Genomic DNA, 15,792 nt, shown 5'->3' on the forward strand with positions numbered 1-15,792 from the left:
GTACCTTTGAACACCTTCACTCTTTAAATATTTAATATTAAAATATTTAAATATGCTTCAAATATTTTGAAGCCATGATACATAAAGTTTAATTTTATTATTTCTTGGTGGAATAGTCCTTTTATCTTGTATGTGATAATGCTTTCATCTCTATTAATGTTTCACATGTTAAATAATTTTTTATTAATCAACAAGTATTTATTTGACTGGCACTTCCTGGTACATTTTTTCCAAAAATGTATTTTACATTTCTGGGTTACTATGTAATGTTTTGTATCTAGTACAAATGGAATATATCTACGTAGTATCTGACAAATTTGAATGTCTCTTTTACATATGTGAATTTAATCTATTTTTTATGATGATTTCTGGTATGTTTTATCCTATCTCCACCATCTTCTTTTGTGTTTTATTTTTATAATGATTTTTCTTTGCTTCATTCTTTTTCTGCTCTTGCACTGAATTAATTGACATGTTTCTTCTTTATTTTTTCCCCTTTATTTCTCTCTATTGACTTGAAATAGATTTAGGAATAGATTTGTTTTTATTTTTCCATTTCAGAACTGAGACGGATCTTTCAGTCTGCAAATCTATGTTTTCACAAGTTTTCTAAAACTCTAGACCATCAAACCTGTTTTCAAACATTTTTTCTCCCCAACTCTCTATCTATCCTTTTGTAACTTGTATATTGGTCTTTTCACTCCATATTTCCATGTCTTTTCATTTCTTCTTCCTATTTTCCAACACATAATTTCTCTCTGTTGTATTCTAAATATCTTCCTCTCTTCAACTATAGCTAGCCTTTTCTTTGTCATATATACTATGGTTTCAATTTCAAAAATCACATGCTTTTAGTGTCTGGAATTTATATTTTAGTATTTTAAAATTTCCCTATTCTTTTTCTATAATGTTCTGATTTTGTCTAATAGTTGATGTTGTTTCTTTTATTCTCTTTAACATATGGAAAATAGTCCTTTGGTCATTTCATACAGATATTTCTTGGCATGTCATTCAAGCCATTTTGTACATTTACTCTCATTCTCTGTTCATTACTTCCTATTATATATTATTATTTGTTGTGATATCATTCCCTTAGTGCTATTTCCTGGGAAGTCTACATGTGCTGGGTTGTGGAAAATTCTTCATGGGATTTTTCATATGGCTCTACTACAGCCTCATGTATTTCACTAATTTTAGACTCATGTGTGCTTATTTTTGGACTGATAATTGCTAAAATGTATGAGAAGTGCAAATTTGAACTCCACACTCAAGTCTGGCAATTCATATTTGGAGTTGTGATTTCTCATGGTGGTTCTTTTCCCACCACACCATGCTGGTACTTCCTAGTCTCTAAGTTTTTGTAGCCTCTACTTCAAGGACTAGACAACACTTGATGGTTCTAAGTTTTATATAAGGAGTTCAGTTCTAGTCCCCTGCCAACCACAGCCCTAGGTTTCACTCTGATTTGAGTCCAGGTCTTCGAATCTTAGCCACTGCAGCACATGTCCAGTTCTAATAAACTTTCAGCTTCAGCTTCCCTCACTTGTAACTATAGCTTTCCAATCCTTCTTTATTTCTACCTCCTAGGGACTTTCCTTGTTGTTTTTAAGAATTGACATGTTTTTTTGAAAGTCTGTTGTTAAATTTATCAACATGTGTTTTAGATAGGGGTGGCATTTTCTATGTTAGTTTAGCACACCATATTGACCAGAGATCTAATATACTATTCTCTGTCCTTGAAATTGAGTAACTTCCCTAAATCTTATCTTCATGAAGCTATCCTCTATTAGTTTTTCCTAAAATATAATTAGCCTTATTGATGCTTTACTTTAGTAAATGCTCTACTATGAATTTGAATGTTGATTCTGTCCCATTAGCTCCATTCTCCCCTTTAGCATTTTATTTGCCATATGCTGTACTTCTGAAAAATTTTTCATGTATATCGTCTTCTTTCAGATGACAATCACCTCTTTATCTATAAGACTCTTTCCAGCCTGTTCTGAGTAACCTTGAGTTGGTTTTCTACTGTGTCAGTTTTGCCTCTAAGGCAGGAATAGACAATTATCAATTTGTTAAGAGGTCAATTCTCCCCAAACTGATCTAAAGACTCAGTAAAATCCCAACCAAAATCCTAGTAGGCTTTCTTATGGAACTTGAAAAGCTAATTCTAAAATTCATATGGTTATATAAAGGACCAAGAAAATTTTGAAGAAGAACAAAGTTGGAGGATTTATACTATCACATTTAAGATTTACTATAAAGCTATAGTAAATAAGACAGTTTGGTACTGATGCAAAGAAAATAAACAGGTCAAGATAAAAAAACAAAGTCCATTTAAAAACCACACACACATGATCAATAGTTTTTGACCAATACAATTCAATGGGAAAGTGTGGGGGGGGTAGAGGGGTTTTTTTCAATAAATTATTATGAAACATCTACATATCAGAGAGAACCTTCACACCTACCTAACGTTACGTATAAAAGTAATTGTGATGCATCATAGCTTTAATGTGCAGGCTAAAATCTAAAGGCTTTAACAGAATATTTTCAAGAACTTAGAAACGAAATTGAGTTATTTGTAGTGAAGTGGATAGACCTAGAATCTGTCATACAGAGTGAAGTAAGTCAGAAAGAGAAAAACAAATACCGTATGCTAACACATATATATGGAATCTAAGAAAAAAAAAAAAAGGTCATGAAGAACCTAGGGGCAAGACGGGAATAAAGACACAGACCTACTAGAGAATGGACTTGAGGATATGGGGAGGGGGAAGGGTAAGCTGTGACAAAGTGAGAGAGTGGCATGGACATATATACACTACCAAACGTAAAATAGATAGCTAGTGGGAAGCACCACATAGCACAGGGAGATCAGCTCGGTGCTTTATGACCACCTAGAGGGGTGGGATAGGGAGGGTGGGAGGGAGGGAGACGGAAGAGGGAAGAGATATGGGAACATATGTATATGTATAACTGATTCACTTTGTTATACAGCAGAAACTAACACACCATTGTAAAGCAATTATACTCCAATAAAGGTGTTAAAAAAAAAGAAATTAGGATGGATTATAATTCATTGGGCAGGATGCAAAAAGTACTAACCATAAAAGAAAAAAGTTAAATTGGACTTCTTTAAAATGAAAATCATCCAAAAAATACCATTAAGAACAAGCCACAGACTAAGAGAAAAATAGTCTCTACACATTTATCTAACAAAGAATTCATATTTAGAATGTGTAAAAAACTAGTGTACGTCAATAAGACAAAAAGACACCAATATTTTAAGTGAGCAAAAGAACTGAACAGACACTATACAAAAGAAGATTTATAAATGGCCGATAAACAAGAAAAGGTGTTTAACATCATTACTCACACTCCCTGCAGTTAGAGGTCTGCGAGGCACATCTCATGGCTGCCACAGTCCACCACTCGTGCCATGTTCACAGGCTTTTCTTCCTGAGGAGAAATCCAAAAAAGGAAGGTCAGTGGGATGAACCACATCCCTGTCACATGGTTAATCTCAGGGCCCTACTGGCGTGCATGCTCTCCTTTCTCCAGTATCCACCGTAAATACCCCCCCACCCTCAGATATTGCCTCTGTTGGCCTAAGTGGTGGGGTGATCCAAACTTTCAAAAGATATCATCAATGGAATAAAAAGACAAGCCACATTGTGGAAGATAATATTCTCAACGCATGAAACTGACAAAAGGCTTGTACTAAGAATATATAAAGAAATTCTACAAATTAATAAGAAAAAGACAGACAACCCAATAATAAAGTGGGTAACAGACTTTAACACCTTGTTTAAAAAGGGATATCCCAAAGGCCAAAAAATATATGAAAAAGTAATCAACTTCTTTATTCACTAGAGGAATTCAAATTAAATCTACTGTGAGATACTACTACCCACATATCAGAATGACTAAAATGAAAATAAGACAGCACCATGGATTAATGAGGACAGGGAGCAACTAGAACTTTCCTACATTGCTGAAGTGCCCTTTACTATTCTCATTTTTAAAATATTTGTTTTGAATTGTACATAGAATAAAAAGACATAGGTATTAACATTTCGAGCAGGATGTTGACACATTTCCATTATTATTAATCTGATGATTTTATAGTCTTTGATATTTTCTCTTTTAATCATTTTTATCAGTTTTGTAAACCTGGATTTATACCATCATTTAGGGGAGGGAGGGGTATCTTTTGCCCATCATTAAATAGAACACTATACTTTAAGAAAAAGACTGCATTGCTAAACTAGCATTATGAGAGAGTATGAAGAAGGAAGGAAAAAAGAATGGAGGCATATGAAAAATGATGCAGATGTATTTGCATTTTTTCCCATTCACTCCATTTTTAATCTAATCATCTACATTTAAAAGCTAAAGCTTTTCCAGAGATTGCTCTTTGCTCCCAGTCCTTTCAGGTAGAGTTCTGCTAGTTATTGCATAGGCTAAATGCAGGAGTAGAGAGAGGCACAAGGTAATCAGGAGTCAGCCCTGAAATCATCCTTCTAACTCTACTCTTCTTGCTCCTCAGGTAACTGCACATCTTCAATTGTTTATATTACATTTCTTGAAATGATGGTACAGGAGGAATAAGTTTCCAGGAAAGACACCATTATAAATATGAGTTAAAATTATTAAGCTGGCCCCATATTCCCTGGGCTCCTCTAAAGCTCTTCCTTTCCTTCCCCTTCACTAGTATTCCAACTCCCTAAACCACTCTAGATATGGGACAAAAAAACGGAAAGTTCCTCTGATGACAGGAATTCAGCCTTGAAGGTTTTTCCATAAAACTTTTGATAGGGTTTATTAAACTATGATTCACAAATGTAATCGGGTATACATGATATTTTGCAGTATGTTAAAAATAAGAAATGCATCACAGCTCAGGTGAGACTTACAGATACTACATTCCATGGTTCTGATGAAACACAATCATGGATTATGATTCTTTAGGCACAGTGGAAAGGCTAATTACATTGACTATGTCATCAGTTTATAGATTCAGATTTTATATGTTCTGTGTGACTTTTAATAGGGAAAAATAAAGACTGATTTATAAAAAAGTGGGCTGAATTTATCACTTTGGTCTACTATACTCCAGTTAAATTCAGCTCCTCTCCTCAAAATAATATCAGTTTATCCTGGCTTGATAGATTATAATTAATATACTCTCTCCTGTGCTTTCTGACAATTGTCCCATTTTGAGGGGAAACAAATACATTAGGGCAGTGATTGTTAACCTTAGGTACAAACTGAAATCACTTGAAAACTTTTAAAAAATCCTATTGCTCAGGCCATGCACCATACAGTTAAATCAGAATCCCTGGAATTGGAGCCACAGTCTAAAGCATTTTTTTAAAGGTCCCCCAGGTGATTTAGAAGTGCAGCCAAGGTTGGGAACCACTGAGTCTGAGCCCCTGCCTCCGCTACCATCCTTGACAGTGTTCACATACATTACTGATATTGATCAGATACTAGTCAGTCAACCACTCAATTGACCAAAAGGGTCATGCAGACATACTTAAGATATTAAAAATATTTAGTTAAGTGTTTGCTCAAGAAGCTTTTGTTCAAATCTGCTCTAAGTAATTTGAAGAAGTAATTAAATATGTATGTGTGTGTATATATATATATGTATATAAACAAAAAATTAAATTCAAATATATAGGTATTATTTAACAGTTCAATTCAATACTGTAAACATGATAAGAAACCATAATGTGTTACGACAACTTCCAGGAAAACAGAACTCTTGAGTATTTAAATTTCTTTTTTGCCATGTAGACCCAATCACTTGTATGCATGTTTACCTATTTTTAAATGAAGACATATGCCTTGGATAAAGAATTTTGAAAACAAAAGAAATAAATAGCACTAGCACCAAAATATACATGGTAAAGCTTCTTCTATAAAACCAGCCTTGGAGGACAGGATCAGCATCTACAGGGGAGACATCTCTCTAAATGTGGCTTTGTGGTTCACAACATCCTTAAAACCCTTGTAACTACTTACAAAAGGATGTGAAGTGTGTGTCTGTGCATGGGGTTGCCCACTAATACGGATTTTTCTGGGGAAAGGAATCATGGCTCTGATGAGGTTCCTATGAGGGGAATCTACTTTCAGTTAAGGGTGGAATGACATTCTGTGATTAGTCAGCAAGCATTAAAGGATGGCATATCTCCATCTTTGTGGAGACAGTTGACCACAGTACACTGGATCTGAACTCAGATAACCAGGATTTGAGTTTCAGCTCTACAACTTACTTGCTGAGTAAATGCAGCTTTCCAAGTTTCAGGTTTCTGGTCTATAAAATGGTGATAATAATACCTGTCCTACCTACCTAATAGGATTATTTAAAAGTTTAAAATCAAATAATTATTTGTTAATTCTAAACTACAGTTCAATGAAAAGAAAAGATTTAGCATAAAAAACAATCCCTGTGTTGACTGATAGCTTCCAGGCCAGTTCGTATGAACTCCTGTTTAAGCCCAAAGAAGAGAGATGCTCAAGCAGATGCTGAAATAATGGTTTATGCATGATCTAAGTAAGTTTCAGGGAATACAACTGACATATATTTGAAACCTTCTTTACAGGGTTTGGCACATAGATGTGTGTGTGTTTGGAGGTATCTTCTCCTCTTTAAAAGAACAACTTCAGTCCAGTGAGACTTCGGCACAGTGGTTATTAACAGGAAGCAATAGGAGACAATCTGAGAAGCAAGGAGAGGGAAACACACCTTGATGAATCCTCTTGGTAACACCTCCAAAAGAAACAAAGGCCAAAAGAGGAAGAAACATGTAGTGACTGAGAGGACCTATTCAGGAACACTCATGAGACACTAGCTTGTCTTGCAGAAACAGTTGAGGACATTCTAAGTGTATTTATGGAGTGGTGGTGAATTTTGTATTACCTTAACCAGGAAATGGGGGAGCAATAAACCCTTGCTACATCTGATATCATCAATGAAGAAAAAACAATGTTATAATGCACTCTGCTCTATTTTACAACTTCATATCATGGGTGTCTATTTGTATAAAAAATTCTAAATAAATTCAGTTGTTTATATACTTCATTTATAATTTAACCAGTCAAATAATTATTGCTTTTATATACAATTAAGTTTATAACCCTGTGCAGATCATGCACGTTGTATCTGCCTGATATGCCCTTCTTAATATTTCTAAAACCTCTCTCCCCGCCCCCCCACCACACACTTGAATAAAGCATTAAAAGGCTTAAAGATTGATTTTACATTCCCTGGATTAGAGCAGGATTTGTTAATTGCCACACTTTAGACAGCATCTCTAACACTGCATAAAAGTCACAAGGTTAAATGAGGTTTACTCCTTATTTTAAAATTGATTTGTGTTTTTGTTTCAGGAAGATATTCTATTTAACAGGATTATTATCATTGTTACAAAACCTATTTTTTCTAATGTTTGATGACAAGGAGATTTCCTGTTTGTAAATACTTTTACAAGATTTTGATCAAAAACATTGTAGTACCTATGTACATAGCAATCAAAAATGTTCTCAAGGAAAAATGAATATGATTTGAAACCTTAGCCTTATCTTTGATCCCATTTTCTCTTTCTTCCACCTCTGATCATTCAGCAAGCATTTAAGGTCTCCTAGATCTCTGACCCGGCCTCATCTCTGTGTACACACTGAAATCTTGCCAGTTCCCCAGACAAACCACACTGCTCAACATGCTGTGCCTTGCACTCACACTGCATCCTCTGTGATGGACATATCCCCTTTGCCCAGTGAACACCAGGTCAGAATTCAAAGCTCATCTCAAGCACTGTGTTTTATATAGAGGATTCCTGAATAAACATCCTTACTACCAGGTACAATTAATCACTCCTTCATCTATGCTTCTTTGTAACTGCCTGATCAGCCTTCTTCCCATGCATAGACAAAACCACATGATTTCCATAAAAAGTCCTTGCAACCAGACTAGAACATGTTCATCTTCAGAGCTGACCAATAATTTGACACTCCCTCAAACTGGTATTATTTAATATTTATTTCTAAAGAAATAACCTCCCACCAACAGTGCAAGAGGGCTCCCTTTTCTCCACACCCTCTCCAGCATTTATTGTTTGTAGGTTTTTTGATGATCACCAGTCTGACTGGTATGAGGTGATACCTCATTGTAGTCTTGATTTGCATTTCTCTAATGATTAGTGATGTTGAGCATCCTTTCATGTGTTTGTTGGCAATGTGTATATCTTCTTTGGAGAAATGTCTATTTAGGTCTTCTACCCATTTTTGGATTGGGTTGTTTGTTTTTTTAAATCATCACTTATAATTGAATAGCACTGGCTATCATGTTCACTTAGGATAGTGGTTATGGTAGATACAATAAAAAGACTTGTCTAAAATATCTCTTTAAAGTTCTTTGTTCTGGCTTTCATTCCATTTCATCAACATACTTATCAAAGTGTGTTTTTAATAGCTTCATGTCCAATTAATAATACCCAAAAATGTAAATAATTGCTTATCAACAGGATAAACAGACGGTCTTAATTTGTAATATGTAAAAAACTATATATGACATTATTTTTAAGATTCTTGATGACTAAACATTTAGATATTCACAATAAGACATAATTCATACTTCATATATTGTTAATTGTTTAGGCTTTTATTAAAGAAGTTTTCAGTATTAAATTTAAATGGTATAAATATGTAATTAACAAGTTATTCTAAGATAGCTAGATCTTAAACATTACCTTTGAGAATCAGTGTTTATCTAACTGAATTTAATTTGACCTGAGATGTTGATAATCAAGCTAATAAAATTCTAACTGTAATCAGAAAGCTCCTTCTATTCTCACAGGTTTCCTACTTCACACTCCCTTGATGCCCTTTGCCCACTCCATCTCCAACACAAAGCTTACACTTAACCTGGTGACAAGGTGATTAAGTGGCACACTAGAACAGAGGAGAACGAGGATTCAGCAAACTTCTGTATCTTCTTAGTCCTTGCCTCCTACTGCTCAATGTTTAGCCAGGCAGCACATTTCTTAGACTGGCACTTTTCAAACATGTTACTATTGCTTTATTTTACCCAATTTAGACAAAAATGAATGTAATGTTTATTAATATTATGTATCTAGTATCCAGTGTCCTTCAAAATATAGATCTCTCTCTCCATCTACTGTTAAGTCTGTCATTTTGATAAGAGTTACACTGCCAGAAGTCATTAGTGACAAGGCCAGCCACACATTTGGCACAGAAAGAACTTGCAAATGCAAGAACCAAGGCAATGGAAAACTACCTAAGTTCAAAAATACAAGCCACAGAATTCTAAATTGTGCCTTAAAACTTTTCTATTTCAATTCTACAAGATATTTTGAGGGTATGTGCTGGACAGTGTTGTTATTAGACTCTCAAGAGGAAAAAGAGGGAGTGGTTGGAACATACAGTTTTGAAAAAAGCACATTCTATAACTAAAGTACTTTGTTTTTTGTCACATAGCATCTTTTAAAATGTTACAATAACACTGGAGTAGGACACAAAATGTCTATGTTTATCAATAAATGGTTTGTTTTTTTTTAATTGGTGGTTTTAAAGTTCAGTGACTTCATTGCTCTGGATTAGCTTCAATCATTTTTATAGATCAGGAGACTGAGGCTCTGGTACAAGCTTGTCCCTCCTGAATGATAAAAAAGGCCACATCCAGAACTAACAGCTGAGCACCTGGCACCAAAAATTACCGAGAGATCTCTGAGAAATGAATCTGCCTCCTTCACCTCTCAAAAATCCTGTTGAGTAGTTAATAGAAATGATTTTACAGATGAGTACCTTGCAGCCCCAGAGCATGTAGACTGCTGATATATTTAGAAAAGTGGCAGCAGAGTCAAGATTAGAACCCAGATTTCATGAATCTTTTACCATGCTTTCTACTATAACATAACTTTCCAATATAACAGTAACAAACATGTACTGCTTCAAAGTTTACACTAGAAGATGACAGTGACTCTTTGAGCTAAAAATGACTTATTATTTCCCATTTTTCAAATAACAAAATGTAACCTCCGTGGATAAATGGATAAATAAAATGTGGTGTACACATATTATTCAGCCTTGAAAAGGAGGGAAATCCTGTCATATGCTACAATGTGGATGAACCTTGAGGAAATTATGCTAAATGGAATAAAGGCAGTCAAAAGAAGCTAAATACTACATGATTCCACTTATATGAAGTATCTAAGATAGTCAAGTTTATAGATACGGGAAGCAGAATGGTGATTACTAGGGGCTGAAAGGAGAAGGAAATGGAAAGTTGCTGTGTAATGGATATAGAGTTTCAGATTTGAAAAAGTTCTGGAGATTTGTTTCACAACAGTGTGATGTACTTAACACTACTGAACTGTACACTTGAAAATATTTAAAGTGATAAATTTCATATTATGTGTTTTTTACCACAATAAAAATAAATGTAATTTCAAAGATATATAAAACTGGTTAGGCTGTGATTCAAAATCTCGTGTTCAAGAGTTAGGCTGTGATTCAAAATCTTGTGTTCTTTACCCTGAATTCCCCTGTAAGAACTATTCCCCCAAATAATAGGTGACTATATCACCTGCATGACTGCAAGCCCATTGCAATCATGCATCAGCAATCCTTTGTGGGACAAGAATTGGGAATAAGCACAGGCCCTTGCAGGACAAAGCCTGAGGAAGCAGTTCCCATCTTGCCATACTTGGACCCAATACTCCAAGGGAAAACATTAAAACTATCTTTTTTTTTTTTTTTTACCTAAAAACAAGTGGTCGGTATGGCGTGATCACAAAGATAGGCCATTGGTCCACTGACTTGACCACTTTATTCCCTTTTAGAATGATTACTCATTGTCATACAGACATAGCCACTGGAAAGTAATGCCTGGTAGGAACACAGCCATCTCCAGGAAATGAGACCTGAGGACATGCCTCACTCATGTGGTGAGAAAAAGTTAATTCTCATGGCACTACATTCAAACCAACACTTTATCTGTTGGCATGTTTACAAGGAAAGTTGGAAACCAAATAAAGGATAATTGCCCATTCTCAACAGGATGTGGCAACTTTCATCTGTGATCCTTTATTTTCAGGCAGTAGCAAGGCTTGCCAAATGAGCTAAATGAGGAATGATTCTGATGGAGAGATGATGTTAAGGCCTAAGTCTGTGTTCCTCCCAGATGCTGGATTAATTGCTGTAATATAAACCCACAGCACAATGTGTTCTCCACTGATATCACCCACTTATCTACAAGCCTGTCTGTGATGATTTCCACTAAAGGCCAAATAGTGCCCTGAATAACTCATTGAGTTGTACAAGATTAGTCCAAATTTGAATAAAGCTTGTATCTTGTAAAGCTAAAACCTAAACTGTTAGAATCATTCCAATGGATGCTGATGGTTTTCTTCATTAAATAGTGTGAGGACCCCACTGTCTAATCTTTCTAGAGTGCTTAGTAACCTCACTTTTGTTACTAGTATTTGTCTTTGGGATTCATGGGTTTTCTAAATAAGGGAGTAGCTCATGGTATACCTTTTATGAGGACACAAACTACTGCTACATTGTGTTCTTCATTTTCTCTTAAAGAATCTCTGTTTGTTACATCTAACTTTCCCTGGACATTTTGCTTCAGTCCATGAGACTGGGCTTAGGGAAACTGGTGTGGCATGCCTAACTACATTCAAAAATAAGTCTTTTGCTCCAATTTTGACCCCTTATCTTTGGACCAAGCCAGTGAGCTGAAATTGTTTTTAAAAATGAGTTTTTTCCTTTGAGAAACTTGGTTCCTCAAATAAATTTAACAATGCTAGATCCACCCTGCCAGACGTCTGGGTACAAACACAGGACTTCTTTCTGAAACCCTTCTACATAGGGATTCTGGACCTAACTCTGGAAACATTGAGAGGCTGATGAGTTTTTAAGTAAAAGAACTCTAATGGCAGAAATTAGAATGGATCAAAAAGGAAAAAGACTGGAGGCAGGGAGGCAAGTTAGTAGGTGATAGTAATAGCTGAAGAAAACGAAAACCTGAATTAAAGTAGTGACAGTAGGAATGGAGAAGAGTAGGTAGATGAAAGGGCTATGACAGACATAAAATTAGCAGGCCTTACAAACTAGTGAACGTGAGGTACAAAGAGTAGAAGGAATTTTTTCAGAATTACCTTTCTAAAGGAGAAGTAAGTTCATATTTTTCACCTGCTTACAACACTCCAATGGCTTCCCAATACACTTAGAGTCTAAACTCTATCCGTTGCCTTATAAGGCTTCATAAAATCTGGCCCCTGCCTACTTCCTCAGCTTCACTGCTCCCCAACTCATTGCTCTCCAATTTTTTAATATAAATCTCCAGCAATACTGGATTTTCTTTCCCATCTCTGTGCCTATGCACTTGCTAGTTCTTGTGAACCCTCTTCCCCAGACTTGCATGACCATTGTTTTCTCTCCACAGAGATCCCAGCTCAGACCTCCTTCTACTTCCTCAGAAAAGTATTCACTGGCTCCCCACCAGCAGTAACACCCCCGCACTGCAACAGTCACTCTTGATATCACCATGTTTGTCCTCTCTAGAACACCTATCAGTACCTGAAACTATCTTGTTTGTTTTTGACATTATTATTGTCTGTCTCTCCCTACTGGAATGTCAGCAACCTCAGGACAGGGATCTTCTTTATCACCAGTGCCTACCATGTGATAGGTTCTCAAAGAATATTTATTGACCAAGTGATATACAGCTATACATGTACATATATATATATATACATACATACATATATGTGCTGTGTCTGTGTGCCTGTGTGTGTGTATGTCCACACATGCCATATTTATAAATATATTCTATGGTAAAAAGTTATGGCTTGAGATTAAAACTATCAGACTCATATAGCTTGCTACATTCAAGTGTGATGCCTGTGCTGATGTAAGAAGTATTAATTTATAATTCTAATAACAGAATCACTACATATTGAACTCTATAAGAGCTATAAATACTTTTGATAAAAGAGAATTTGATTGAGGTAAATACTCATCTAGGAATAAATTTCTAACCCATAGCATCTAAGGGTTAGATGCATCTAAATTTTATCCCCAAAATTTTTAGATTGAAAGTTGTATTTTAGAGACCTGGGAATAAGAGAGCTGGCATGCCCACAACACTCATGCCTATAATATTTTGTTGTATTGTTAGGAAACAGGGTAACTTTTTCTAGCAGGAGTAGCAAGTATATTTCAGATAAGACTACTTTTTGCAGGGAACATAAGTACCTCAGCCAGCCTTAATGGAGTCTATTTTAAGAGGCAGAGCAAAGGATCTTCAGGTTCTACTTCTCAAGCCATGCTTCTTTACATACCTCACAGGGTTATCAAAAGGGTTAAATGAATTAATGGTATTTTATCAACTTTATCTACATTCTATTTTCACATCGTTTTTGGATCTGAAGCTTCACTGAGAGTCCAAGATGGATCACTCTGAGTTCTGCATGGCATCAGCAGAGTTCCAGTGACCTCAATGTTTATTCTGTGTTAAAAGAACCATTGACTGTGCCAGGGACATAGGGTAATTGATCATGACTGAACAATATGAGTGCTACTCACTACCCATATTTTCTTCCTAATTTAGAACTTTATCATTTGAAAACAATTATATCACTGGGGAAAAAATGTCTCCTTTCAAAGAAAATGTATTCTATCAAAAACTGAGTCCAGGCAATAGCACAATTCCTCAATAGACCTTTGGATCCCACTACTAGGACCATACTTATCAATGCTGCTAATTGGATAGACACATCACATCACTGACCAATCCTGCTGCCTCTCCTTAATATGGTGCACCCCTGACTGCAGGGCTACTTCACTGTTCTTTGACTTACTGGGGCTGTGGTAGCAATAGCATGAACAACCTTAAATAGGAATGTTCCCTGTCCTCAGGGAGACTTCAATAAAAATAAGTCTCATGAGCTCTTTTTAATGGCACTTTCCATTTCTGCTCTAGTAAATGTACACTAAGACTATTAATCCTGGGAAATATAACATACACTGAAACAGCCTGAAGATGAGTCAGATTATTCCAGTGATGTTGCAATAGCTTCAAATGAGGAAAACATACAAGGTTATTAAAGAATATTTTTTAAGAGTCATTTTTTTGAGTATTTGATAATTATCTGAACCAAAATTCTATTCTATCATGGACCAAAAACATAGATTCATTAAAATAACTGTATATATGATGCTTTTGTATAAATGGTTAGCTTATTAGATATTAAAAATAATACAGGATAATTAAAATTGTTTACAAACAAAAATAAACATTTTCTTTGCAAAATTTTTGAAGAGCCCTGCATTTTATTCAAAGACATTTTATTTCAAGTATATGATTATAAAAGCAATTGATCTTTCAGGATAAGGAACTGTAGGAATATTAAAAAGAATAAAATAATATTAAAATAACTTAATAGTAATGATAGTATTAGTGCCACTATCCTAACATGATATTATATTCCACATGACAGTTATTTACATAATTTACCCAATATTACTCAAACATTTTCAATAGTTTTATGTAGGGTAGTGTTCATAATTTTAATAATAGCTCCAAGATACGCTATTTTCCTTCAAGTTTTTCTTTTTGAATATGTTGCCATTTTTCTGACATGGTTTTGAAATATGGATCACTTTCTCTCTTTTTATGTTTTAGAATGAATTGAAGGTTTTTATAACATTGAGATTAATATAGCAAATATAACAGACATTACTCATTCTATAAATATTAATTCATAACCACATAATCAAGCACATATTTTTTAAAATTTCCTTCAAGTTTTGTAAAAATTGGGGCCTTTTTCCCTTTCTGAAACTTTCCCTACTTCAAATTTATTACTTTGTACAGAGGTTCAGTACTTCCATAGTAAATAAGTTTTTTATCTTTTATGTTCTGCTTTTGTTTTCACAGATAAGTGAATTAGAAATAATACACTTCCTTTACTATGGTCATTTCAGCAAACATCAACTCATCATACACACACACACACACACACACACACCTTTTATTATCATATTATCTCTAAAACTGGATGGTTCTTTTCTTTTTTAATCATAATTTTCAAGCAACTTCCTTATCTTTCTCCTTCTCCACATACTCATCTACCTCACCTCCATTTAATTTTTTTTCTGTAGTTGCAGATAAATTTCCTTTGGTAATATCAACAAAAAAGATATTTGTGTAGTAAGTATTCCGAATGGTTGTAAGTCAGAGGATGTGTTTCAGCAGACTTCACCTATGAATGATGGCACAGCTGAAGATCTTAATTAGAACACTCTTTTTTCTTTGAAGGTTTTAAAGTTATTATTCCATTATAACTTTTATTGACTGGTGCAAAGAGGAAATCCAACTTTTTTTACTTTGGCTCCTATGATGGTCATTTGGTTTTTTTCTCCATAAAAGCTTAAGTGATGATTGTATATTTAAAGTTTAGTGACTTTAGGGAATATACACTGCTGGTAGGGATATTTATATAACTGTTTTCTTAAAGGCCCATATTAGACAATTTCATAAACTTATCCCAGCTGCTCAGAAGAAATTAATTGATGAGCACAGATTATTTACAAAAAGTGGCAGGGATTTTAATAGGAACTGAGAACTATCTTCACCATATTATATATGCAAGGCTCTAGTTCTTTGTGTCTATGAATGTATTTTCACAAATATTTTGCATGGTTTGATAGTTTATTTTATTCTCAAATTTTGCTCCATTGCTTCCATGTTTTTGT

General features: G+C 34.8%; 1 long non-coding RNA gene across 1 annotated transcript in view; it reads right to left on the reverse strand.

The window, feature by feature from the left end:
- The window catches only part of LOC113618198 (uncharacterized), a 632,034-nt gene that overhangs the window by 519,426 nt on the left and 96,816 nt on the right, over positions 1-15,792 (reverse strand). Inside the window, exon 3 of the long non-coding RNA XR_003431920.1 lies at positions 3,377-3,459. This is a non-coding gene — a long non-coding RNA (uncharacterized LOC113618198). The remainder of the gene's footprint in view (positions 1-3,376; positions 3,460-15,792) is intronic.

The sequence above is a fragment of the Aethalodelphis obliquidens genome, unplaced genomic scaffold (assembly GCF_003676395.1).
Source record: "Aethalodelphis obliquidens isolate GAN/ISIS:26980383/991018 unplaced genomic scaffold, ASM367639v1 scaffold5, whole genome shotgun sequence".
Taxonomy (NCBI): Eukaryota; Metazoa; Chordata; class Mammalia; order Artiodactyla; family Delphinidae; genus Aethalodelphis; species Aethalodelphis obliquidens.